Source organism: Cebus imitator, unplaced genomic scaffold (assembly GCF_001604975.1).
Source record: "Cebus imitator isolate Cc_AM_T3 unplaced genomic scaffold, Cebus_imitator-1.0 Scaffold356, whole genome shotgun sequence".
Lineage (NCBI taxonomy): Eukaryota > Metazoa > Chordata > Mammalia > Primates > Cebidae > Cebus > Cebus imitator.
The window spans coordinates 1878647-1887332 of record NW_016107671.1 but is presented as its reverse complement, the minus strand read 5'-3'; the positions used below and the strand labels follow the sequence as shown (position 1 = coordinate 1887332).

The 8686-nt window shown below is 44.0% G+C and overlaps 1 protein-coding gene across 1 annotated transcript in view; it reads right to left on the bottom strand.

Annotated features, from left to right (window-relative positions):
* The window catches only part of ZNF345 (zinc finger protein 345), a 17255-nt gene extending 9489 nt beyond the window's left edge, over positions 1–7766 (bottom strand). Inside the window, exons 1-2 of the mRNA XM_037730698.1 lie at positions 7147–7766; positions 5498–5611 (exon numbers count right to left, since the gene is read on the bottom strand). The gene's annotated coding sequence lies outside the window, so the exon portion shown is untranslated. The remainder of the gene's footprint in view (positions 1–5497; positions 5612–7146) is intronic.
* Between the last annotated feature and the right edge of the window lie 920 nt (positions 7767–8686).

The following is an 8686-nucleotide window of genomic DNA, read 5'->3' as shown; positions in this document are numbered from 1 at the left end:
ATCTTTCCCAAATCATTAATAAAAAGCTAAATGGCCCAAGAGAAAAGAAACCGCTAAATAAATAGGGAGACATCGCCATTTTCACTCCTGCTCTGGTTTATGCCCTGTGTAATAATTTGTCAGATCTTTGTCCTAGCGTTCCTAGCACAGAGCTAGGTATGTCTTTGTTATGGATCACACCTGAGTTTATGCTAATGAGGTAACTCATAGTGGACCCTTGAGCAGCTTTGAAATTGGGGCAGTCATCAAAAATACTTTTAGCTAGCCCAATCTCTGAGGAAGAAAGTGGGGCTGGAGACTGGGTTCAATCATGTGGCCAATGATTAATCAATCATGCCTACATAATGAAATTCTACCCCAAAGTTCAGTGGAGCTTCCCTGGTGACACACCCTGCTTTCACAGGGAAAGAACACAAACTGTGTACAGATCCCTTCCAGACCTTGCTCTATGTGTCTCATTACCAGGCTGTTCCTAATTTGTATCCTTGTCTTTCATAATAAAACTGTAATTTTAAGTATAGTGCTTTCCTGAATTCTGTGAGTTGTAGTGAATTACTAAATCAAGAGGGGAGGGGGAGGGAGTCAAGAGAACCTCCTGGAATTATAGCTAGTTGGCCTAAAGTCAGGGTAGATTTACCGGAGACTATATGCTAAAACCTATGGAGTCTAACACCAACTCTGGGTAGCGGTACCAGAATCGAATTGCAGTACATCGGTTGGAGATGAAACATATTAAAACCTCATGTTCGCAGATTGGAAGACTTAACATGAAGATGGCAATACTCGCTAACATAATCTGCAGATTCAATGCAATCTCTATTAACACTTCAGTGGCCTTTGAAATGAAAAGCCACTCCTCAAATCCATATGGAACTGCAGTGGGTACCCAAAATCTGTATGGAGCTGCAGTGCAGATTGACCAAGATTTCTAAATCGTCACGATCTCAGATTTGGCAGTTAATTCTTAGATTTGACACTAAAAGCACAAGCAATCAAAGAAAATTACACATCAATTTAAATTCATCCAAGTTAAAAGTTTGTGCTTCAAATGGGTATACAGTGTTTCTATAGGCAGATGATAAAGGTTTAAAGCTAGAGAAAAACCATAGTTGCACAATACTATGAATACAGCAAATACCACTTTAAAATGGTTAAGTGTATCTCATGTGAATTTTGCCTAAATGAACAAATCTTGAAACAAAAAAAGGAGACAAAAGATAATGCAAATGAAAAGATGTTCTGTTTCATTAGTAGTCATGGTCATGCAAATTAACACCATAATGAGATATTACTAAGTATACTAGGTAAGTAAAAAGTGTGACTATTCCAAATGTAGGAAAAGATGTGGCAAAAATGTGGCAAAGGCGGTGGCAAACATACACTGTTGGAAGTAGACCACTTTTTCATACAACCACTTTGAAAGAATTTGGCATTATCTATGCTAACATGCATATTCTCTATTACCCAGCAATTCCACTCATAGCTAAAACATCCACTAGAATGTTCATAACAGTTTTATTAAGAGTAAAATGCTGGAAACTGCCAATTATCCACATAAAAAATATGTCGGAGAAAATATACTGTGATATAGTCACAAAGGTTATGAAATAGTAGTGTAAATAAACAAGATACATCTAAACTATTCAACATGAACCAGGTGTGGTGGCTCACGCCTGTAATCCCAGCACTTTGAAAGGCCGAGGTGGGTGGATCACTTAAATCTGGATTTTGATACCAGCCTGGCCAACATGGTGAAACTCTGCCTCTACTAAAAAATACAAAAAATTAGCTGGGCTTGGTGGTGCAGCACCTGTAATCCCAGGGGCATTCCTTTCTGGTTCTGGTATGCTTGCCTGGCAGGCGGCTCCAGCATCCAGGTCTACCTCCAGCAGCACATTCAATTTCCCCAGCACCCAGCTCCAGCAGCATGGGTAACTTTACCAGGCTTCTTCAGTCAAGCAGCTTCTTTAGCTCCCAGCTCTGAAAGTACAAGGTGGCCAGCTGCACCCGATAGCCTTGTCTGAAAGTTTTGCAACAAATGCTTCTGATAAGACAACCCAGTCTGCCACAAAGGATGGATTCCTGGCAAATGCTAGAGGGCAGATTTCTAGCAACTTCCACAGGTGCAGCACCACAGCAGGAACAGGACACAGCTAAGGTAAGTGAGGCACTTATGGCACAAAACTTGAGGTGTTCACCCTCAGATTGCCAGCCCTGCACTTATAACCCTGATGATGATTGTCTTAAGAATGAAGAACCCGCCGGGCGCGGTGGCTCAAGCCTGTAATCCCAGCACTTTGGGAGGCCAAGGCGGGTGGATCACGAGGTCAAGAGATCAAGACCATCCTGGTCAACATGGTGAAACCCCATCTCTACTAAAAATACAAAAAATCAGCTGGGCATGGTGGCGCGTGCCTGTAGTCCCAGCTACTCAGGAGGCTGAGGCAGGAGAATTGCCTGAACCCAGGAGGCGGAGGTTGCAGTGAGCCGAGATCGTGCCATTGCACTCCAGCCTGGGTAACAAAAGCGAAACTCCGTCTCAAAAAAAAAAAAAAAAAAAAGAATGAAGAACCCAGGGTGCAAAATTTGAGGCATTCCGTCTCAGGGTCATGCAACTGTAGTTTCATCTGGCAGTGAGTGCTTCTCACTGTCTCACTTGCTCATCTTAGTCCTAGCCCTTTATAGCAATTACTGTCATTCAGTGAGTCACAAACCAAAAAAAACCCTCCCATTATTACTATTACCTCATATTAATAACAGATCCAAGAATAATTATCAATGAATGGATTTTAAACTAGTGGGGAAAAGTTTGGCGACCAGTTATTTACACAGTTACAAAGTATATCTCCACAAATTATCTTTTAATTACAAATAGACAACTACCAATATTATAGTGGAGAAACATGGTAGATATCCCCTTAACAAATTATCACAGTTAACATCTTCAGAAATGGAACAAGTCAGCATCATGTATCTCCTGATATGATGCACCGAGAAGGATACAGTATTACCTTTATGGTATTCCTGCCACAAAATTCATAACCTGAATGCAAGCATGAAAGACCATAAGACAAACCCAACTTAAGGAACTTTTTACAAAATAAGTGGCTTCTCCTCTTCAACAATGCCAAGATCATGAAAGACAAAGGGAGAGCAACTCTTCTACATTAAAGCAGACTAAAGATTAATAAATTTAATGTGTGATTTTAAAGTGGATCCTGGATAGATGAGGAGAGAGGACAGGGTAGTTTGTTAAAAGGAACATCACGGCCGGGCGCGGTGGCTCACACCTATAATCCCAGCACTTTGGGAGGAGGAAGACGGGTGGATCATGAGGTCAAGAGATCGAGACCATCCTGGCCAACATGGTGAAACCCCGTCTCTACCAAAAATACAAAAAAATTAGCTGGGCATGGTGGCACATGCCTGTAGTCCCAGCTACTCGGGAGGCTGAGGCAGGAGAATTGCTTGAACCCGGGAGGTGGAGGTTGCAGTGAGTGAGCCGAGGTCACACCACTGCACTCCAGCCTGGTGCCTGGTGACGGACTGAGACTCTGTCTCAAAAAGGAACATCACTGGGATGAAATAAAATTTTAAATATGGGTTAGATATTATATAAATGTTAAAATTTTAATAACTATACTGTGGTTATATAAGAGAATACTCTTATTGTTAGGAAATAAAGGGCAAAATATCTGCAACTTAGTCTTAAATGGTACAAATAAAATGTGTGTTGTGTGTTGTGTGTGTGTGTGTGTGTGTGTGTGTGTGTATAGAGAGAGCGAGAGAGAGAGATCATTTTCTTTTATTCCTGGCCTCAAATACATTTTTGGAAGTGGGAGATATGAAAATTAGATATAGATTTAGATATAAATATAGATATTTATTTTCTAATATTTTTATGTTAATGACATCTGATATAATCAAGCCTTCTTTGCATGGTATCTTTCACTCTTCTTCCTTATCACGTTTCATTTTTCACTACCCTGTGGGAGGCCGAGGCAGATGGATCACCAGAGGTCAGGAGTTCAAGACCAACCTGGCCAACATGGTGAAACCCCGTCTCTACTAAAACTACACAAATTAGCTGGTCCTGGTGGCATGCACCTGTAATCCCAGCCACTTGAAAGGCTGAGGCAGGAGAATCATTTGAATCCAGGAGGTGGAGGGTAACAGAGCAAGACTCCATCTCAAAAAGAAAAATAAAAAGAACTGTGTCACTTTTATGTAGTCTTTTGTGAAAAAAAGAAGCAAACGAATGTCTATTCAAACAAAGTTAGAAAACAAACAATATCTACACTTATGTGGCTCTGGGATTCATCCATATGTACTAAAGCTCTAATGAAAGGCAAAGAAATGGCCATAGTGATTATCATCACAAGGGTACAACGTTGTTTGTGGCTGTGGAGAAGTATAGTAGAGGCTTCTTCAGTGATGGCTGTATTCTATTTATTGATCTGGGTACCCCTTACATGGGTCTTTATAATTACTTGTTAAGCTGCACAAGTGGGTCCCATTTCTGTAACAAATTTGAAGATGGAAAAAGCCGTAGGCATTCAAGTAAATGTTATGCATCTCTAAAAATATTTTCCAAATATACTATATGGGAAAATATTTAATTTTAAATGAAAATGTAGGATAGGTCGGGTGCAGTGGCTCACGCCTGTAATCAAAGCACTTTGGAGGCCAAGGCGGGCAGATCACTTGAGGTTGGGAGTTCAAGACCAGCCTGACCAACATGGTGAAACCCCATCTTTATTTATTTTTATTTTATTTTTATTTTTTTACTCAAAACCCCATCTTTAAAAAAAAGAAAAAAAGAACATGTAGGATATAAAATGATAAATGCTACATGAATTTAATTATGTTTTATGTGCGTAGCTAAAATATAAATTTTCTTCATTAGGAATTTCTGTACTTTTTAAATTAAGTTAAAACAATCATGTTTTACTTATACAATCGGAAAGAAATCATATTTTTTAAAAAGACAGCATAAGGAAAAATTAAAGCCAAGTGCAGTGGCTCACACCTGTAATCCCAGCACTTTGGGAGGCGGAGGCAGGTGGATGGATTGAGCCCAGGGGTGTGAGACCAGGCTGGGTAACATGGTAAAGCCCCATCTCTACTAAAAATACAAAAATGAGCCAGGCTTGGTGGCACACATCTATTATTCCAGCTACTTGGGACACTGAGATGCAACAATTGCTCGAGTCAGGGAGGTGAGGCTGTCGTGAGCTGAGATTGCACCACTGCTTTCCAGCCTGGGCAACAGAGCCAGATTCTGTTTCAAAAACAAAAGTAAAGAAAATTTAAAACTGACAAATTAGTAAGATAAAATCAGGTGTGGGAGGTGGAGATTGAAGACATCACATTTTCTCAATAGGGAAACTCCAGGGATCAGGTCATCTGACAGGCAAGAATTTTCAAGAAAAGGAAAGAAACTATGTCCTAACCAAGAAAATGTGACTTCAGGAAACAAGAGGAAAGGACAAGCTACCTTGCAGGTGCCTTGTGGATGTTCAACAGCCATTCTGTACTCCTCTCCTGAGGCCTCTATCCAAGCAGGGCAGAGCTGAGAATGGAGAAGGGAGTCAGGAAACATGAGGTTCTTCTGAGAGGGAAGCCAGTTTGACTATGTCAGAAGTTATCTTGGCTCAGCCCCTATTGCCCACCACCTACATAGGAAGGTCAGAGAAGTCTAGGGCATCCTGCTCAATCCAGGTATCCCAGACAATGGCAGGGTCAATGCCCTTCTGGGCAGAATCTGTTTCTGAGCTCACAGAGGTCTCCAGTGGCTGAAGTCACAAAGAGAGACAAAGACTCCCCATACCCACATTGGCTATACGGACACATAGTCACACAAACTCGTTCACTCACACCATGGGGACATAAATGTCACAGGCACCCCAAACCTAAATACAACAGGCTGTGTGATATTGTGCTGGCCTAGAGCCAGAACCTGAGCAACGCCATTTTCATAAAATGCAAAACTGTTTTTAAATAAGTTGCAAGGGCTGCCCCATTCTCCTCACAATAACTGCTGGCCTCAGCTTCTGTAAATAGAACTGCTAGTTTGTTCTGCAAACTATGTAAAGCTGCTTACCTTTTCTTATCAGTAACTGCCAAAATTGCTAGCCTTTGCTTACCGGTAATAACTAAAATAAGCAGCCCAGGCTAATTCCATCCTGGCCCCTGTGACTTGTAATAAGTAACTAAGATCTGTGACTTCTATCAGTACCCAGACAATGTGTAAACAAATGCTTATCTTGACTTCTGTAAACCACTGAAGTAACAAACAGAATGACAAAAGTCCCCTGGCCCTTGGAATGCCCGGAGACCCCCACCCTCGTCTCCGCCCAGGGGGTGAATTACAAAATCCCCTGGCCCTTGGAATGTCTGAAACCTTTTCATCCCCATCCCCGCTCCTCACCCCCACTCCCAAGGTGGTTTTTCGGGTATAAAAAGTCTTGGCACCCTCCTTTGGACGCCACAGGTTGGAGAGACGAGAGTCCTCTGTGGTCGCTGGCATAATAAACGACCCTGCAATCTGGCATACTTCTGTCTCGGTGCTAACTTTCTAGGCTCGGTCCAGTACAACAGCTGCACACGGTCACACACACACACACACACACACGACATGTGCAGACAGGGGCACAACCAGAGTCCGTGGGCATCTCTCAAACTCCCAGGGACATACACATTGGGGTCACAATGACAACAAATTCACACGCACCCTACATCAAGAATATCACCAACATGCGCGCGCGCGCGCACACAAACACACACACACAAACACGGAAGCAGCCACAAACCTCACAGTTAAGGCATACTGCACACAGTTCGGCAAATGGTAATAAACACACACACACCCCCAAGGGAACACACAGTCACAACCGCGGCCCAGGAACCGCACACTCACAAACGCGGTGCCCAACGCAGTCACAATTAAACTCCAATCACACCCGCACAAACATGTCCTCCTCCCCGCCCTCACAGTTGCACACCGGGTCGCACAGACACACGCCCACCACAGAGACATCCACAGCCACAACCGTACTCTTCACAGTTGCTCCTTAGTCTGCTCCCCACGCAGCCCACACAGATCCGGGATTCCTGTCGCGCCAGGATCCAAGTCGCCTCACTTACGCCTGCTCGGGTCGGGTCAGCTCCGCTTCTCCGGAATCCAAACAAGCAGACCCCAGCTCTCTCACAAAGCCCGGAGGCCGTTCGCTCAGACCCGCGGGAAGACCCCGCCCACTCGGCAAAAGACAATTTAGTTATCGCGGGATACAGCCATGGGCCTAGAGGCTTCTGGGAAGTGTAGGAGCGAGAGATTCCCGAGGTACAGCCGGGCCATCCTGATTCCGGTGGCGCGGACTCTGGCACTAACAAAAGTATCTCTTTGAGCTAAGCCGCCCATCAGAGACTTCCAGGAGTCTCTCCTGACAAGGACGCCCTAGATCAAGCTTTAGTAAGGCTCCTCTGAGCCCCTTTTGTTTGGCCAGGCCTCCTCCATGGCCTGTGAACCCCACTTCGGCAAGAATCCAACTAAGCCAGTTCAGCAAGAATCCCCCCACCCTTGATACTGAACTTCCTCTTAGTAATTTGCCATCCTTTAACTCCTTCACCCAGCCCGTTGGCTATAAATCTCCAGCTGCTATGGTATTGGAAGTTGACTATTGCAAGTCTTCAACCAAGTCCTGCTTGCCTGTTTAAGTCATCTGGTGCAAGTTTTCTTTCACCCCGCCCAGCCACAGAGGGTGGCTCCCAGGTTTCCGCCCCTTCCCCGGGAGACAAGCTGGGCCGCAGGGTCTCCTGGGAAACGTAGTCCAAGCCTCGCCGGGGACTGGATGAGTCCAGCCAAAGTGGGCTGCGTCCTCTGGGTCATGAGGCGGGAGTCTGGCCGCAGTGACCAAACTAACTGTTCCCCGGAGGCTGCTCGGAATTCCGCTTAACGTTTGAAGCACGCAGACGCTCTTGAGGCGGGCAGCTGAGGAGCGTATGGAGGACCCGGGAGAGCGCGCCCCAGTGTGGGACCTGAGCGTCTGGGACCGAACCAGGAGTAGGAGTCTGAAGGGGACAAATCCGCGATCCCAGCCATGCATGTCAGACTGGGTAAAGGAGTGTATGTGAGACCGCAGTGGGACTCCTTGTGCTGCTGGGATGAGGAGTGTCTGGGTAGTTGAGTGAAAGAAACTGCGTGCGGGTAAGATTGGTGCGTGTATGAGAGAGAGGTGAGGTCAAGATGTGTGCAGCTTTGGAGATGGAGAGGTCATATTGAGTGTGTGCAGGTGGGGGGCAACATCGCGTATGAATCTGTGTATAAGTGTGTAATCACCTAAATGTGGGTCACTGCATGGGTAGCTGATACTGTGACTGTGGAGGAATCTGAACCTCCAATTCTCATTTTATTTAAATTGTGATAATAAGGTTGTATCTTCCTGGAGCATCAGTTTTAAAGGGGGAAAGCTTCATAACTGATATAATAACATAGCATTTTTATGTAAACGTTTAACATTCAGACATTTCTTCTGAACTAGAATACAAAATCAGTTATGAGTACTCAAAGTAGTTTTTGTTTTTTTTTTTTCTTTTTTTTTTTTTTTTTTTTTTGTTTTTTTTTTTTTTTTTTTTTTTTTTTTTTTTTTGAGACGGAGTTTCGCTCTTGTTACCCAGGCTGGAGTGC